Consider the following 18,143-nt stretch of genomic DNA (forward strand, 5'->3'; position numbering starts at 1 on the left):
TTTCATAGATTAAATATAATTTGAGAACAGAATTTTTAAAAGTTTTGCAGGAATTATAGTATCTCATAGTCTGAAATCCAGTAAGTTTATGTAGAATGAATTCCTTTCAGAAACTAAATTCTTAAGATATCTAGAGGATTTCAGGTTCTAAGATTGTAGAGAAAGGAAACAACCTTCAGAAGCTCTCCCAAATTCCCCTACAAACAACTAGAAAACCTAGAAAATCTCAGAGTTGGTTTAGGAACAGGGAACTAGTTTATCAGAACCCTAGGAAAGGTTTGTTTCTTTGAGGTGGAAAAAGATCAAGGTCAAAGGGCAGCTACAGCTGCCAGATGGGGGCCTGCAGCAAGGTTTTGATACTGGTGGAATCTTCCTGTGAGGCCCTGCCTACCAGCAAACCAGCACCCCCACCAAGGACAGTGAGTAATCTCTTCAGCACAGCAAGGCCCCATCTCAAGCACAATCCACTAGCTAGACCTTCCCCTCATTGCTAACCTATAGTACCCTGGGCCTGGTAGCAGAGGGACCCTGCTTCCATAGCAACCCAGCAGTAGGGCCATACCCCTGCAGCAGGCCAGCAGCCGACCCTTCACTCAGAGGAGGCCAGAGAGGGAGATCACAACCTCTAGTACAATCCAGCAGGGAATCTTCCCTTCCAGTGAAAACAAGCAGCTCAGCCCTGAGAACCAGCATTAAAACCTTGACACTAGTGTCAAAATGGCTATATGTGAAGTTTCAAAAATACAGAAGGATTTCCTGGAAGAGCTTTAAAGATTTTCAAAAAAGGAAATTAAAAAAAGTAGAAGAAAAATTGGGAAAAGAATTGAGAGTATTACAAGAGAATTATGAAAGGAGAGACAATAGCATGGGAAAAGATATACAAAAAAATAACTCCCTAATAACTGGCCAGATGGAAAAGGAAATAAAAAGCTTACTGAAGAGCACAATTCTTTGAAAATTAGAATTTTGAATAGTGGAAACTAATTATTTTATGAGACATATGATAAAACAAAAAGTCAAAAAAGTTAAAAAAAAAATAGAAGAAAATGTGAAATTGAAAAAATGGAACAAAAAATAAATCCAGGAGAGATAATATAAGAATTAGTGGACTACCTGAAAGCTATCTTTTAAGAAATTATTAAAGAAAACTGCCCTGATATATTAAAACCAAAAGGCAGAATAGAAATTAAAGGAATTCAATAATCATTGCCTGAAAACTCCCAGGCGCATCATAGCCAAATTCCAGAGATTACAGATAATGAAAAAATACTACAAACAGCCAAAAAGAAACAATTCAGATATGATAGAGATATAATCAAGATTTTATAGAATTTGGCAGCTTCCATATTAAAGAACCTCAAGGATATGATGTTTTGGAAGGCAATGGAGTTAAGGATTTCAACCAAGAATCACCTACCTATAAAATCTGGATATAATATTTCAGGGGAAAAATTATTTAATGCAATAGAGGATTTTTATGCATTTTTAATTAAAAGACCAGAGCTGAGTAAAAATTTGACATCTACATACAAGGCTCAAGGGAAACATAAAAATGAGAAAATATAAATTCAAAAGCTTAAACTGTTTATATTTCTATATGCTATAGTATACTATTTATAACTCTTAAGAACTTTATTGCTGTGAGAGCTAGTAGAAGGAGTGTATATAGACAGAGGGTGTGGATATGATGTGATTTTGAAGGAATTATATCCAAAAATACAATAAAAGGGTGAGAAAGAAAAAAAATTGCACTGAAAGAAGGGGAAGGGAGATTGGATAAGTCAAAGTATCAAACATGAAAGAGCTATTAAAATTGAGAGATAAATGGGAGGGCCAGACAAAGCTGAAACCTTAATCTCATGAAAATTGTCTTAGAGAGGGAATAACATATACAGTTGGATACAGAAATTTATTTTACCCTATAAGGAAGTTTAAAGTTGGATATAAGGGAAAGGGATGGGTGTCAACTAATAAAAGGGAGGCTAGATTGGAGAAGGTAATGATCAGAAATGAAGAAGGGAAAGGTGAAAGATAAGGGAGAAGATAAACAAAGGTTAAAAGCATGGAGGGAAATAATAGTCATCATAATATGAATGGTATGAACTTACCCAAAGCAGCTAGCAGAATACTTTAAACATCAGAATTGTACCAAATGTGGTTTTCAAGAAAAAATTGAAGCAGAGCAATAACTCACAGGATAAAGATAAGGGGATGAAGCAAAATTTATTATGCTTCAGTGGAAGGAAAGCAAAGGTAGCAATTGTGATCTCAGATAAAGCATAAGCAAAAAGAGATCTAATTAAAAGAGAATTCTTGCTGGAAGGTACCATAGACAATGAAGTCATCTCAATACTAATCATAAGTGAACCAAATGGTGCAGTGTCTAAATTTTTGAACAAGAAGTTAAATGAGTTATAGGAGAAAATAGATGATAAAATTAAACTACTGGGGTGAACCTCAACTTTCCCCTCTCAGAACCTGTTAAATCTAACCAAAAATAAATAAGAAAGAAGTTAAGGAAGCACGTAAAATTCTGAAAATGTTAGATAAGATAGTTATCTGGAGAAAATTGAATGGGAATAGAAAGGAATATTTTTTTTTTTTTCTCGGCAGTGACATCTACATAAAAATTGACCATGTATTAGGACACAAAAACTTCAGAACCAAAATCAAAAATAGTAAATGCATCCTTTTCAGATCATAATACTATAAAAATTACATAAAAAATGAGCAATTCAAAAAGATTAATTAATTAGAAATTAAATAATCTGATCTTAAGTCCTAAATGGGTCAAAAAACAAATCATAGAAAAAATCGATAATTTTATTAAAGAAAATGACAGCAATGAGACAACTTATTAGAATTTAGAGGATGTAGCCAGAGTGGTACATAATGGAAAATTTTTACTCTACTTATATAAAATAGAGAAAAAGCAGATCAGTGAAATTGGGCATGCCACTAAATAGAATCAAATAGAAAAAAAAAGCCTCCCAATTAAATTCAAAATTAGAATCCTTGAAAATCAAAGGAGGAACTAAAAATGTTTTTATGAAAAAAATAAAGTAAACCATGTATTTTGATCTAAAATGGAAAGAAGAAAACCAGATTATTAGTATCAAAAATAAAAGAGGTAAATTCATCACTCAAATGAAGAAGAAATTAAGACAGATGTAAGGAATTGTTTTGCCAATTGTATGTCAATAAATTTGACGATCTAATAAGTGAAATAACTGGATAAATATCTACAAAAATGTAAATTTTCCCAAATTAACAGAAGAAGTAAAATACCTAACTGGACCAATTCTAGAAAAAAAAAATTGAGTAGTCTATCAATAAACTTCTGAAGAAAATCCCAGGACTATATGAATTCATAAGTAAATTCTACCAGACATTTAAAGTACAAATAATTGCAGGACTATATGAATTATTTGAAAAAATAGGTGAAGAAGTACAACTGAATTCCTTTTTATGACATAAATATGCTGCTGATACCTAAAACAGAAAGAGCTAAAAACAGAAAAGGAAAATTATAGACCAATTTCTTTAATGAACAGTGATGTAAAAATTTTAAGTAAAATAGTAGCAAAGAGATTGTAGCAATATATCACTAGCTTCATATACTATGACTAATTGAGATTTATACCAGAAATGCGGATCTGGCTGAATATTAGGAAAAGTGTCAGCATAATTAGGCATAACAATAACAAAACCAACAGAAATCATGATTATTTTAATAGATGCAGAAAAATCCTTTGACAAAATACATCACTCATTACTATTAAAAACACTAGAAAGTATAAGAATAAATGGTGCTTACTCCAAAATAATAAGTAATATTTTTCTTAAACCATCAGCAAAAATTATACCTAATGGCTGAAATCCTTACCAATACAGTCTTACGTGAAACAGGGATGCCTTTTATAACCTCTTTTATTTAATATTGTATTAGAGATGTTAGCTCTAGCAAGAAGAAAAGAAAACAATTAAAAGAATTAGAATTGGCAAATAGGAAAACTATCATTCTTTTGCAGATTATATGATGTTATACTTAGAAAATCTAAAGAATCTACTAAAAAAGTACTTGAAATTATTAAAAACTTTAGCAAAGTTGTAGAATACAAAATAAACCCCCATGAATCAGCAGCATTTTTTATACATTACCTATGAGCAAGAAATAGAAAGAGAAATTCCATTTAAAATAACCAGACGGTATAAAGCACTTGGGAGTCTGCTTGTATGACAAAACCAAGAACTGCATGAACACAAATATAAAACAGTTTTCATATAAAGTCACATCTAAATAATTGAAAAGTTGCCCATGGCTAGGTGGAGCCAATATAATAAAAATGGTAGTTCTCCATGTCAATCTTACTATCAAAAATTATTTTATAGAGTTAAAAAAAATAACAAAATTCATCTGAAAGAACAAACTCAAGGATAATAAAGGGAATCGGTGAAAATATGGGAAAGAAGGTAATCTAGCTATAGTACATCTCAAAATATGTCATAAAGCAATCTTTTTTTTTTCTTTATTTTTTTCTCTTTTTAAAATTTTAGCTTTTTATTTACAAGGCATATGCATGGGCAATTTTTCAGCACTGATCCTTGCAAAACCTTCTGTTCCAACTTTCCTCCTCCTCTCCATCCCCTTTCCTAGATGGTGGGTAGACTAATTAATACATGTAAAATATCTTAAAGTATATGTTAAATACAATATATGTATACATATTTATAAATTTATTTCGCTACACAAGAAAAATCGAATTTAGAAATAAGGTAAAAATAACCCAAGAAGGAAAACAAAAGTGCAAGCAGACAATAACAGAAGGAGTGGAAATGCTATGTTGTGGTTCTCACTCATTTCTCATAGGTCTTTCGCTGGGTGTAGCTGGTTCTCTTCATTATTTAACAATGGAATGGATTTGGTTCATCTCATTGTGGAAGAGATCCATGTCCATCAGAATTGATCATCATATAGTATTGTTGTTGAAGTATATAATGATCTCCTGGTTCTGTTAATTTCACTTAATATCAGTTGATGTAAGTCTCTCCAGGCCTTTCTGAAATCATCCTGCTGGTCGTTTCTTACAGAACAATAATATTCATAACATTCATATACCACAATTTATTCAGTCATTCTCCAATTGAAGGGCATCCATTCAATTTCCAGTTTCTAGCCATTACAAAAAGGGCTGCCACAAACATTTTTGCACATATGGCTGGACATCATTTTCAAGAAAGATATTCTAGAGCCAGAAGATAAAGTAAAAATTGAAAGAATCCAGAGTTGCAGGTTATAAAATAAACCCTCATAAATCATCAGAATTTCTATATAATGACAAAACTCAACAAGAGAGATAGAAAAAATAGTAAACAAAATAATATATTTGGGCATCTGCCTGCCAAGATAAACCCCAGAACTATATGAATGCAATTACAAAACATTTCTCACACAAATAAATTTAGATCTAAGCAACTGGAAAAATATCAATTGCTTGTTGGTAAGTCAAGGTAATATTAAAAAAAATGATTGGTCTACTTATTCAATGCCTATACCTATCAACCTGCCAAAATTATTTTATATAACTAGAAAAAATAATAACAAAATTCATTTGAAGAACAAAAGGTCAAGATTATGAAAAAATACAAAGGATGGTGGCCTAGCAATATCTGACCCAAAACTGTGTTATATAAAGCAATCATTATTAAAACATTCTGGTACTGGCTGAGAAATAGAGTAGATCAGTAGAATAGATTAGATTCAAATTACATGGTAATAAATGACCGTAGTAATCTGGTATATAATGAATTCATAGATCCAGAATTGTGCAATAAAACTCATTATTTGACAAATACTGCTGGGAAAACTGGAAAACAATATGACAGAAACTAGGTATAATTCAACATCTTAACAACATTTACAAAAATAAAGTCAGATTTAGACATAATGGGTGAAACTATAAGGAAATTAGGAGAGCATAGAATAGTTTACCTGGCAGGTCTACAGATAATGGAAGAATTCAGGACCAAGCAAAATAGAGCATTACAAAAATATGAAATGTATAATTTTGATTAATATAAAATTAAACAGCTTTTATATAAGCAAAAAAAAATACACAAAATTAAATAGCAGAAAACTGGGGAGAAATTTTTCCAGCAAATATCTATGATAAAGGTCTCCTTTTTTTTTTTTTTTTTTTTTTTTTTTTTTTTTTTTTTTTTTTTTTTTTTTAATATTTTCCCCAACTGTATACAAAGATAATTTTTAACAAATCATTTTCAGGTAATTTTGAGTTCCAAATTTTCTGTCTCTCTCCATCACCTGTTCTCTCCCTGAGATAGTAAGCAGTTAATTATTGGTTATGATATGCAGTCATGCAAAACACATTACTTATATTAATCATGTTGTATAAGCAGGCACACACTCAAAGGGGAAAAAAAACCCAAAATATGCACAGAAAATCAAAAATAGTATGCTTCATTTGAAACTATACTCAAAAAGTTATCAAACTGTGCATACCCTTTGATCCAACAGTGTTAATACTGGATATCTCCCAAAGACATATTAAAGAAGGGAAAGGGACCTGGATGTGCAAAAATGTTTGTGGGAGCCCCTTTCGTAGTGGCTAGAAACTGGAAATTGAATGGATGCCCATCAGTTGGAGAACAGTTGAATAAATTATGGTTTATGAATGTTATTCACTATTATTGTTCTATAAGAAATGACCAACCAGCAGGATGAATACAGAGAGTCTTGTAGAGACTACAAGTTATGATATATGATTGTAACCGAGTATTGTTATGCTATTAAAAAAAAATCACAAACTAGAAAACCCTAGAAAGACAAAAATATATGAACTGATGCTAAGTGAAATGAGCAGAACCAGGAGATCATTATACACTTCAACAACGATACTACATAATGATCAATTCTGATGGATGTGGCTCTCTTTAATAGTGAGAGGATCCAAATCATTTCCAGTTGATCTGTAATGAACAGAACCAGCTACACCCAGAGAAATAACACTGGGAAATGAAAACACAACATAACATTTACACTCTTCCTGTTATTGTTTGCTTGCATTTTTGTTTTTTCTTCTCAGGTTATTTTAACTTCTTTATAAATCCAATCTTATGCAGCAAGATAACTGTATAAATACATATACATATATTGTATTAACATATACTTGTACATATTTAACATTCATGGGACTACTTGCCATCTAGGGAAGAGGGTGGAGGGAAGGAGGGGAAAAGTTAAAACAGAAGTTTTTACAAGGGTCAATGTTGAAAAATTACCCATGCATGTATATATAAAAAGGTATAATAAAAAAAAAGAGAAAAAAAATAGTATACTTCAATCTGCACTCGGTCTCCATCAGTTTTTTTTACTGAGGGTGGATAGTATTTTTCATTATGAGTCCTTTGAAATTGGCTTGGGTCATTATATTATTAAGTATAGCTAGTCATTGTTAATTATTGTATAGTATTGTTGCTGTTAGATACAATGTTTTCCTTGTTCTACTCACTTCACTTTGCATCAGTTCATATATTTTTGTCTTTCTAGGGTTTTCTGGTTTGTGATTTTTTTTTTAATAGCATAACAATACTCTGTTATAATCATATATCATAACTTGTTCAGCCATTTCCCAGTTAATTGATAAGCATTCCCTCAATTTCCAATTCTTTGCTACCACATACAAAAGTTTCTATAAATATTTTTATAAATAGATCTATTTCCCCCCATCTTTTCTCCCACCTTTTAAAAAATCTCTTTGTATTATATATTGTTTAGTGGTATTACTGGGTCAAAGGTGATGCAGTTTTATAACTCTTTGGGCATAGTTCCATATTTGCTCTTCAGAATGATTGGATTAATTCATAACTCTACCAACAATGAATTGGTGTCCCAGTTTTCCCACATTCCTTCCAACATTTGTCATTTTCCTTTTATATCATAATGGTCAATCTGATAGATGTGAGATGGTACCTCAGTAAATATAGATGAGGGTTTTATTTATTTTTTTAATAAACATATTAACTTTACATTACTTCCTTCCAAACAAACATTCCCCTCTATCTAAACTGTCCTTCCTGTTCTTCCTTTTCATTTTTATCTTTCATGTTCATTCCTTTAATAGGCTTGTCCACAAGGCCTAGAATATACTGTTCCTCGTCTCCATCTTTCTGACTCCCCAGTATTCTCTATAGCTTAGCTCAGGTTTCACCTTCTATATAAAATCTTTTTGGTTCCTCAGCATATAGTGTCTCCACAGCTCTTTTCAACATAATTTCAGTTTTTGGAGTAACACACTATGTAACTGAAACATACTTATAGAACAAACCCAATGATCTTTTAGTAAGGAAAATATTTGTGAAGTCAGTGAAAACTATAATGTATTATATATTCTGGATTTAGGCTTTTTATGTGTAGCTTAAAGGAACTCCAGAGAATACCTAATTCAAAATGAGGGAGCAAAGGCCAAGGGAGATTAAGTAATTTGTACAGTTTAACGCAGGTGGTAAGCACCTGGATACTCTTTCAGCTCCTTCATGCTGCTTCCTTTTTATTTCTGCATTTTTGCTCTTTAGACTGTCTATTTCTATAGTTTCAGCAACACATAAAAAGACACACACATACACACACACACATACAAATCTTTCTTTCCCATTTTCTCTTTGCTCTTTATTTCATTACTTTTTTTCTTTCAGGAATTTTGTGTATATTGGGGGTAGAAGAAGTGAAAAGACTAAGGAAGTTGATATACAAGTTTCTCTATTTCTTTATGTTCATTACTTAAATTGTTGACCTATCGTTTTTTGTAATGTTCTTATAAGTTTGGATAATATCTTTGACTATTTCCATCAGTAGTTTTCCTCTCCATTTGTTCCATTTCACAGTTCACAATTTCATACATAAAAATGAAACATAATTGTTGGAATGTACACAGTAATCTTCATCTGAATAATTAATAAATTAATTGTTGTTCAATCATAGGGTACAATAAAGTAAAGTACCTTTAGTTACATTTTAAATTGTGAATTATTTTAAAATTTCATTTCTATAAATTATTTCAATATTGCAATGTTCCAAAACTAATTAAAAATTAACATGTTCCTTAAATTACATTATTTGGAAAAAGAGTTACTTGATGTAGTTGATGAGTTTTCATTGTTTCGGTAGGATAAATAACATATTAGAAATATGAAAGCAATGGTAAGAGAACAGTCAACGTCTTTGCAATTCAAGAGCTAAGATCTCTGACATTATTAGCTTTGTGACTAAAGGATGATCTTTTTATAGACTAGTTTTACCTTCTACCTCTAAATCTATAATGTCATTTAATTCCTATATATAATATAATATATGTACTATATACATAATATAATATGTAATATACCTAATTTAATTCCTTTTGTGTTAAAATGCAAAATGACAAATATGTTTTTACGTACACTTTGAGTTATTTACATTCTATTTTTAAAACTATGAATAATAACTACTAAACCATTGTTTCATTTATTATTTTCATTTACTTATATATTTTCTAAAGAAAAGTTTCTTTGGGAAGGTATTTGAGTCTGTTGTGTTAAATTTTCTGAAGTGAATTTGATTAGCCTTATTTTTGTTCTAGAAATGCCAGAAATGTTCTGTATTGGACTTTTTTTAATCTTTTGTTTTATAGTTGCTTATATTTAGAAATAGGTATTAGGAAAGTTTAATATATTTTGCAACCACAAGAAACTACTGACAGATTTTTAAAAGAAATATAAATTTGAATAGCAACAAATATAAATATACATATATGCAAATGTATATACACTACCAAAGACCATGTTCCCAAATTATACTGTTACTGTTCATGCTACCTAATTAGAGTGTTTGTTATGGTGAAACAAAACTCTCTCTGATAGTTCCATCTTTTGCTAACTTAAAGAAATTATCCTTTCCAGATTACTTTCAACCAGATGTATCAAGTGGTTTACTGATAGTCTGATTTAGAGAGTTAGCAAAAGGATGGAACCTAGAATAGAGTAGATAAAGAATAGGAAATTAAGGCTGATAAGAATTCTAAAGGGATTTTTGCTATTGTGCAGGCATTTTCTGGGTATTGCCGAGTATTGTGATGTAAAAAATTGCTGCTGTTAATAATAAAATAAATTTTTAAAAATTTTAATGTCTGCTTGCTCATGATGCACATAAATTAACTTGAAGTTAAATTTTACTAGTGGTGAGGTTGATGATAATGTACAGAATGTCTAGTCACTTTGCTTTAATTGTTATAGAGCTCTGTGTTACTATGAAGACTGTTGACCCCAAATCAGCACCATTTCTTGACTATTTCCTCCATCCTTCTTACAGGATGGAGGAGGAGCTTTCTTGTTATTCTTGTTATTCTTTGGTGAGCAGGAGGAAGAATTGACAATATCCATTTTAAGTTTCCTTTCCCCCCCCCCCCCCCATTTCCCTACATAACAGTATCTTAGTATAATCCCTTGAAGGCCATCGCCATTCCTCCTGATCTTTATTTTGTCATGGGTCCCAATTGGCTGTGGGAAAAAGAGTAAGGCTGGTGACTGTGTAAAAGCTCATCCTCATTTGTATATGCTGTCATCACCTCCCTAATGTCATGGTATTATTTGAGAACAAAGGACAAACAACAAATATAAATATCATCCCTAGTTCATGCTTCTCTGCTGTAACTTTACATGATGTAGTGAAACTTCTTCCAAATTACATCCTTTACTGGTGCATTTAATCTCATCCCCTTCTATGTCTTTTAGGTATTTGACTCTTTGATCATCTTTGTCTTTCTTATTGCTGGCTTTCTTATTCCCTTTAAATATAATCACTTGGATGACGATCAGCCCATAAGACTGAGAAGTGGTCAGATAGGAAAACTGGGAGAGAGTAGTTTATAGTTTTACACAAATGCATATGAATGTATAAGTGTATGTATGTGTACGAATATAGATATCGAAGTAATGAGGTAAAGCCTTAAATGTAAGGAGTCATACAGAATAAATTCAGACTCAAATCTTTTCTAGGTAAAGGGATAAAGCTTTATTGTGATGCTTAGTACATGAGCAAAATTTCCTAGCAGAACAAGATCAAAATAGGTCCATGATCTAGGCATAAACAATGAGATCATAAATAAATTAGAGGAACATAGTTTACCTCTCAGACTTGTGGAGGAGGAAGGAATTTGTGACTAAAACAGAACTAGAGATCATTATTGATCACAAAATAGAAAATTTTGATTATATCAAATTAAAAAGCCTTTGTACAAACAAAACTAATGCAAACAAAATTGGAAGGGAAGCAACAAATTGGGAAAGCATTTTTACAGTTAAAGGTTCTGATAAAGGCCTCATTTCCAAAATATATAATTGACTCTAATTTATAAGAAATCAAGCCATTCTCCAATTGATAGTCAAAGGATATGAACAGACAATTTTCAGATGATGAAACTGAAACTATTACCACTCATATGAAAGAGTGTTCCAAATCATTGTTGACCAGGGAAATGCAAATTAAGAAAACTGAGATATCATTACACACCTCTCAGACTGACTAAGATGACAGGAAAAAATAATGATGAATGTTGGAGGGGATATGGGAATACTGGGATATTGATGCATTGTTGGTGGAGTTGTGAACGAATCCAACCATTCCAGAGAGCAATCTGGAATTATGCCTAAAAAATTATCAAAGTGTGCATATCCTTTGATCCAGCAGTGTTTCTACTGGGCTTATATCCCAAAGAAATACTAGAACTACTAAATAGGGGAAAGTAGGACTGTTTATGAGAAAGAAACGGTAAACAAGGTTAATTGTGTGTATCAGTACGTCAACTGTTGGTCATGGTCTTCCTGTTTATGCAACATAGTCTCAGAAGTTAATGTCTATAGTTTAACCTCCAGATAGTATAAGATAAAAGGGCATTACTGTGGCCCATGTGTATATGTGTGTTCACACACACATACACACACATGTCTCTGTGCTTAAGAAAAAGAGGAAAAAAGAATGAAGTAAAAAGTGCCCAGCAGAGAACAAAAGAAAACCTATAAGGAAGCAAAGAAAAGATGGACAACTCTGAGCACAGTATGTAGTATTATATAGGTTTTCTTGAGTGGAAATTTATTGCTTTATCATCCTCTCATATTCTCCTGTGCCCATGACAATTTTTTTCTCTCTTTTTTTTCTTTCCTCTAAATACTTTAAAGTAAATAAGTAGTCTTCTCCAGCACCACAAATTCAAAAACATTGATTACTTAATACTCAGCTTTCCTTATTGCCCAACTCTCACAGACAATTTTGTCATATTCCTTTTCTAATCTTACATCAATCATTTGTTCCATGTTCAGTTTTAACTGTTGTTTTTTGACCCACATCTTTCTCGGGAGATAAATAAAATGATCTGGTTATTGCATATCTTTGAGTATTTACCACATTTAGTGGTGATCCACACAATCAAAGGCTTTAGTGTAGCCAGTGAAGCAGAAATAGATATTCTTTTGGAACTCCTTTAATTTCTCCATAACCCAGAAAATGTTGACAATTTGATCCCTAGTTCCTCTGCCTTTGAAAATTAGTTTGCTCTTTTGATAATTCTTGGTTCACATATTGATGAAGCCTAGATTGTAAAAACTTTGACTCTTTTCTGTGAAATTGTTTTGTTATTCCCTCCTGTACATTGTGGATTTCAGTCCACATAGTTCTTCAGACCTTATATCTACCAGATCTAATCTCTTAAATCTATTCATCATCTTTACGTATTCATAAAGGATATTATTTAGGTCATACCTATATGGTCTGATGATTTTCCCTATTTTAAATTTTATAACAAAAAACTCATGATTCATAGTCAGCTTCAGGTCTTGTTTTAACTGACCTTATAAAGTGTCCTCATATTTAGCCACAAATATATGACCAGTCTGATTTTGATATTGACCATCTTGTGATGTCCATGTGTAGAGTATCCTTTTGGGTTGTTAAAAGAGTGTTTGCTATGACCATCAAATTACCTAGATAACATTCCATTAGTCTCTGGTCTTCTTTTTGTATTACTAACTGGCCTGTTACTTCCATTATCTTTTGATTGTCTGTTTTAGCATTCTAATGCTCTGTGATGATTGAGACATCATTTTTTGGTGGTGTTCTAAAAGATGTAGATTTTTATACAACTGATCACAACTTTGGCCTCTTTAGCATCATTGGTTGGAGCATAGCATTACATTACTGTGATGTTGAATGGTTTTCCTTGATTCAAACAGATGTTATTCTGTCATTTTTGAGATTATAATCCAATACTGCTTTTCTCAGCTTTTTATTAACATGAGAGCTACTCATCTCTTCTAAGGCACTCTTGCCCATAGTATATGTAATGATAATCTAAATTAAATTGACTTGTTCCTATACATTGAAATTTACTGACACCCAGGATGTTGAAGTTTAATCTTTTCATCTCCAATTTGACCACATCCAATTTACCTTAGTTAATAGAGCTTACATTTAAGGTTTTTATGCAATATTGATCTTTACAGCATTAAAATTTCTTTCTTTTTTTTTTTTTTTTTTCTTTTTGATTTTGACCTAGCTATTTAATACTAAAGCTACTATTAAGCCCTGAAGAGCAGGTCATATACACCTCCTCTTCCCCTTTTTTATTTGTTCAATTAGACTTGGGAAAATTGAGTTTAAAAGAAAACTTTAAACCTTGAACCTCCAACTCCCTTTCACATACCATTGTGACACAATGAAGGATAGAAAAGAAAAACAATATCCAGGTGTCACTACTCTGGCTTCATCCTTATCCAGAACTATCCTGGGAATAGAATTATTGTCAAGGACAAAGACACCAAGTTATGTTATCTTGTCTTTTTCCCTGACTAAAAACCTAAGTTATGCCCTTCTTAAAGTTTCTCTCTATCCAAGAATGGTCCTCCTCCCCTGTCTGACAGGGACTGAGCCACAATCCTCAAGCTATGAATACCAAGTTAACTCCTCTCTCCCTGCTCTCTCTTTGAGGTAAAGATAACAATGTCTGCTAGATGTAGACTAATTGCATTCTCACTTCTGCATTTTGCTTGCAAACTCTAGTTAGCTAAAAACCTATATAAACTCTGTGCATCAGTTCCTTTGCACTGAGTGCTTTGGAAGCATATTCCTATTTGGTCAGCTAGTTTATTTCTCCATTTTAAAGTTAAACCTGTCTCTGTTTGCCTCAGTTTCCTGGGTATTACACTATTAGTAGCTATCTTCCATTTTTTTCCCAGTAATGTAGTGGACACCTTCTTTACCTGAGGGGTTCACTTTCAATTATCATCTCTTTTATTATTTGAATATCATTTGAATCCATGGGGTTTTCTTGACAAAGATACTATTTCCTTCTCCAGTGGATCATCTTTTGTCAGAATTCTTCTCAATAACCTATCCATCATGGATGGTAATGGCATAGTTTATGGTTTCATTGATTTATGTAATCCCTTCCTGAGGCAAACAGGATTGAGGGACGGATCCAGGGTCACAGTTCTAAAAAGTGCCTGAGGCCAGATTTAAACTCAGAAAGATCAGTATTCCTGATTTTAAGCCCTGCATGTTACTTACATTGTACCACCTACCTGCCCCCTGTCATTTAAAAGATAGATATTTTGTTATCTTTGCTCCAAGATCAATATTAGCTTTTACATTTTCTGAGTTTGGTTTCCTTTTAAAGTTGTTATTTATATTATTCTGCTTTGTGTTTTTCTTTTGGTTCTGTTTAATTCACATGCTTTCAATTAATGGAAATCTTGTTTTCTGAATTCTTCATGTCTATCATTTCTTATGACAGCTATTCTATTGAAAATATAAATGTGCATCCAATGGTGCATCAGGATCTCAATCAGTCCCATTCTTACTCTTACTCAGATTCCTCATCACTTAGGATGATCACTCTTTCTAGAAATCAAGGGTCTTCTGTCCAGCATACCATAACTTACAGGAGTTCATCTGTTTTTCTGGGAGTTGTTTTCTTTTTCCATTTTGTCAAATCTATCTTTTAATAAGTTACATGCTTTTTCCATTTCACTAAGTCTATTTTGTAGTGAATTTTCTTCAGATAATTTCTGTGTTGTCTTTTCCAAACCCTCTTGCAAAGTTTTCATTTCCTTTCCCCATTTTTCTTCTGGCTCACTTTTAGGATCCTTTTTAATTTCTTCTAGGAGAGCCTTGTGTGATGGGTACCAATTTATTTATATCACCTTTTGGGACTTCATTTTTTAGTCTCCTCAGAGTTTGTAATCTGTTCTTCTCGTTCGCCATAAAAACTATTTATGGTCAGAGTTCTTTTTACTTTTTTATTTTATTTTATTTTTTTAAGAGATCTGTTTTTAGGACAAAGAAGGTTGTCCAAGCTTCTTCTACAAGCAACAGTGGCTGCACTGAGTCCATGCTCACTCCCTGTGCTGGCCAGGTCCCACGAAATTCTAGCATTTTGGGTTTACTGTTTACCTTTAGTGTTCATAGTGGATGTTTTATAACTTCTTTGCTGATCTACTGGCTCGCAACCAGGGCAAAACATGAAGTAGCACAATGGATAATGTTTCTTTTTTTAAAATTTATTTTATTAAAGCTTTTTATTTACAAAGCATATGCATGGGTAATTTTTTCAACATTGGCCCTTGCAAAACCTTCTGTTCCAACTTTTCCCCTTCTTCTCCCCCATCCCCTCCCCTGGATGGCAGGTAGTCTAATATCTATTAAATATGTTAAAATATATGTTAAATCCAATATATGTATACATATTTATACAGTTATCTTGCTGCACAAGAAAAATCAGATCTAGAAAGAAAAAAAAACCTGAGAAGGAAAATTTTATAATGTTTCAAAAAATAATAGTTGTTTAGAGTATGGATTTGGAAGGGGGAAGACTGAAGATAGGAACACTATTGCAATAGCACAGATTGTGCAAATATATTGGCTGTGAAAATAGAGATGGAGAGATTTCAGAAATTTTGTAAAGGCAGAATGAAAATGATTTAACAGCTGATTTGATATTTGGGATGAGGGAGAATGAGAAGTCAGATTGTACTGAAGTTAATCACTTGAGTGATTAGAAGGGTGAAGGTGACTTCAGCAAAAATATGTAAGTTCCAAAGGGTTTTTTGGGGGGTAGGGGTGGGAGTGGAATTCTCTTTTAGTCATTTTGAGACCATAAAATATCTACTTTGAAAAGGATAGCTTTTTGTCAATCAAACAGTCTCTTTTTCTCTGTCTTTCTTTTTTTCTCTTTTTCCTTTGTGAGACGCAATTGGGTTTAAGTATTGTTGTTTGTCTTCATTCTCAAAGAGGACCACGACATTAGGAAGATGATACCATGACATGCAAGTGAATTGAATTTAAGTGAGGGAGGAGTGTGCAAAGTCATGTACCTCTCTTTCCTCTCCAGAGCCATCCAGTACAATGGCCAAATATAAATCAGAACAACTATAGAGGACACTAGATGCAATGGGTAACCTTGATCTTTTTAAGCTGATGTCTTCAACGTTCAGTGATTAAGGCTAGGTAGCAATTGAGTGAAAGAATTTCCTCTTTCATCTAGTGAAATAATAATAAGATAACTATAAATTATATTATTTTAAAAATATATAAATAGATAAATATAGTAGGGGAAGACCTTCAGGATTTATGGCCAAAGCAAAAATGATTGCTATTTATATTCAATTTGAAACCTTCCCTCCCTCTCTCACCTCAATTCAGACCTTTTTTCCCTCCTTTCTTTCCTTCCTTCCTTCATTGACCCTTAATCCTTAAGCATTTAGCATGGTCCATGCAACTCATAGGCTCTTGGGTTCCTAGAATGGGGGGGGGGGGGAAATAGGAGACAGCATGTAAATAATTACATACATACATACATACATACATATATAGTCTGAAGTTAGAGGCACAATGGATGAAGCTCTGGGCCTGAAATCAGGAAAACCTGAGCTCAGATCTGGCCTGAGATAGTTCCTAAAGAGTTGGGCTCAGTAGGCACAAAGCATGAGGTAAATATCAGCAAATCAGAGAGAAAATTTTGATGAAGAAAAGGGATTAAATGACTTTGTCCAAGGTTACACAGCTATTAAGTATTAAGTGTCTGAGACTAGCTTTGAACTCAGGTGCTCCTACTGTACCATTTAGTTGCCCCCAAACAGTATCTCTTTAAGAAACAATTCAACAAGTCATGGTTTCTACTGTGATATAATTCTATTCTTTTTTATTTTGTAAGTAATGAAGGCTATAAACAGGCAGTTTTCATATGAAGAAGTCAAAGCTACCAGTGGTCATATGAATTTGGAGGGGATGAGGGAAAACTGATACATGCTTTTACTTAGCAATATCATGGCGTACATGCCATAATTCTATTGATTTTAGAATTTTTTTGAATATTTTTTCCAGTTTCATGTAAAAACAATTTTTAACCTTAGTTTTTAAAAATTTTGATTTCCAAGTTCTCTCCTACCCCACTTGAGAAGGCAAGTAATTTGATAGAGGTTATGCATGGGCAGTCATGCAAAACATATTTCCACATTAGTCATATTATGAAAAAAAACATATAAAGCAAACATGTGAAAAATAAAGTTTAAAAAATTAAGTTTTGATCTGCATTCAGTCTCCATCAGATTTTTTCTCTAGAGATGAACAACTTTTTTTCATCATTAAGTGCTTCGAAAATGTCTAGGATTATCATGTTGCTGAGAATCGCTAAGGCATCCACAAATGATCTTCATGTAGGATTGTTTTTACCATATACAATGTTTTCCTGGTTCTTCCCACTTTACTTTGTATTAGTTCTTGTAAGTCTTTCAGGTTTCTCTGAAAGCATCCTGTTCACCATTTCTTATACAATATTCTATCACAGTCATATATACTGAAGTTTTGTTTTGTTTTGTTTTGTTTTGTTTTTTTAGCCCTTCCCTAGTTGCTTGGTTCCAATTCTTTGCCACCAAAGAAAGATCTTCTATAAGTAGTTTTACAGTTTTTTTTTTTTTTTTGTTTTGTTTTTTTACAATGAGCTCTTTGGCAGGTACGTCATGATATTGCTAAGTAAAAGTATGTATCAGTTTTCCCTCATCCCCTTCAAATTCAAATGACCACTGGTAGCTTTGATTTCTTC

The 18,143-nt window shown here is 32.5% G+C and overlaps 1 protein-coding gene across 2 annotated transcripts in view; it reads left to right on the forward strand.

Annotated features, from left to right (window-relative positions):
* The window catches only part of ASCC3 (activating signal cointegrator 1 complex subunit 3), a 323,207-nt gene that overhangs the window by 95,530 nt on the left and 209,534 nt on the right, over positions 1–18,143 (forward strand). The window lies entirely within an intron of this gene.

Source organism: Sarcophilus harrisii, chromosome 4, assembly GCF_902635505.1.
Source record: "Sarcophilus harrisii chromosome 4, mSarHar1.11, whole genome shotgun sequence".
In the NCBI taxonomy this organism is placed as follows: domain Eukaryota; kingdom Metazoa; phylum Chordata; class Mammalia; order Dasyuromorphia; family Dasyuridae; genus Sarcophilus; species Sarcophilus harrisii.